The following is a 2,009-nucleotide window of genomic DNA, read 5'->3' as shown; positions in this document are numbered from 1 at the left end:
ATATATATATATATATATAGAATCCCGGAGTATCTTTTTTCTTGTTTTCTTGTTTAATCGTTATCGTTACTCTTATCCTACGTGCACTCGTTTCACGAGCATTGCACCTGCGTTAACTTAATTGTAAAGTTATATTCAATACTGCGTCCAAGCCCTTGAGCATTATAAGATTCACTTAGATAGGTATGAGATTCGAAGGTGCTACCCTCTATGAACGCATTCACGGACGGTGAGGTGAGAAATTTCTCGCAAGTTTTCTAATCGTCGGGGGGTTGGGATATGTTTCGAATGTTAATATTGCCTGCGTCAAACGAAAGCATCGAAACTGAAAGTACTTCGAGTTCAGAGCGAATAGGAAAGACATGTACCATCACCGTCCACGAGTACGCAAATAAATTTCTTCGTCGTTCTTTGCTCTCTTTTAAGTACATGATCCTTAGCTCTACGGTTGCGTCGGAGGACCCAGCACTCTTCGTTAGAATATCGGATATGGCAGAGATATGACTCACGGGGTTGTAAACGATTACAGATGTTAGAAATCCTGCCGATAAACTGCACGGAAAAAAATATCGCTACCTGAAGAATTTGTCGACGATGTTTCGTCTGAAACTGAAATTCCAACTGAAATTCTTGAATAATCTCACGGAAACTAGATATACAATATCCTTGATATGTCCGTAATTTATCATCCCTGATGACGGGCGCTTAATCGAATAGACTCCGTTAGATCTAGCTTAACGACGACGAATGAAAAAATATCAGAAGGGTTACAACAACGATACGACGTCGAATGAACGTAAAAACTCACTTTCGGTGAAACATAATCGTAACTGACGAAAAATATTTTCATCCGTGAAGACTAGACGTTCGATCACAGATGCAGACATCGTTTCTACAAAGTCGACGCTGACGAGTTCTGCAAACTATATAAAAATACAAAATACAAATGCCGTTTCCTCGAATAACTTCCCCTAAAGGACGCGACCCCTCCCTCGAACTCGAGGATCGGATGGTGCGTATCGCCGCGCGAATGTTACCCTATACCGAAGATTTGTGTCACGACGAAGGTTGTACAAAATTCGCGCGATCGACCGCAGTCGAACGGCTAACCGATGATGGGACGCCTAGCGTCGATTTCTCGACCATCGGAATATACGCGACTGCGATCGTTGCGACGAGAAGATAACGATTTCGACGTTGCCCAAAGTTTCAAAATTTCCAAGCACGCGTGTTCTCGTGAGTTTGTTGGCAATGGTTAGTTACAGTATTATCACAAAAGTTTGTCCACCTTGTTGGAACAGTTGCACGGATCCGTGTGTGTAAGCGTTCGCACAGGTGTATGTATACAATGTACAATAATAATCGATTTTATACAATAGGTACTTAGTATGAAAGATAGTATGTATAGTATATATCTACAGGTAATAATATTGTCATCGTTAAGTCAATGGCGACCGTTACAAGAACTGTAGAACGAGGCCCCCGAGTATTTATACCTACAGCCCCGACAAGCAAAATAATCTCCGTTGTTCGCTAAATTATCTCTCTTCTACGCACCCTCTGTGAGCGACGGTGGCGCCGCCGCCGCCGCCATTACGCGTGACGTCGCGCGTCGAATGACGCTAAATTGGCGGGAAAACCACGAACGTTTACTAGGCCGCGCTCCATCGATCACATCGCGTTCCAGTTCTGTCGTTCCCTACGATCGTCGATCGAATAAAAAAATACATTTGTTCCGCGTTCGTGCACCGTCAATGGTACACGCGTCCGCGAAAATTACCCTTACCTTTCCATCGATTCAACGCGAACGCGTGTGCCTTGTTTCAATTCGATCGAAAACCACGCGTCTCGCCCTGTGCCTCACCCTTTCTATCACCCAGCGTTTCACCCTGCGCTTCATCCTGCATTCCATTCCGCGTTTCACCCTCTTATTTGACCAGTGCAATCGCGAACCTACCGAGTACGGCGTCGGGTCAGTCGATTTTCGCGAACAACGCGGGTCCCTTTTT

The sequence above is a fragment of the Eufriesea mexicana genome, unplaced genomic scaffold, assembly GCF_001483705.2.
Source record: "Eufriesea mexicana isolate 0111107269 unplaced genomic scaffold, ASM148370v2 scaffold25151, whole genome shotgun sequence".
Taxonomy (NCBI): domain Eukaryota; kingdom Metazoa; phylum Arthropoda; class Insecta; order Hymenoptera; family Apidae; genus Eufriesea; species Eufriesea mexicana.
The sequence above is the reverse complement of the archived record's forward strand: the minus strand, read 5'-3'. Positions refer to the sequence as shown.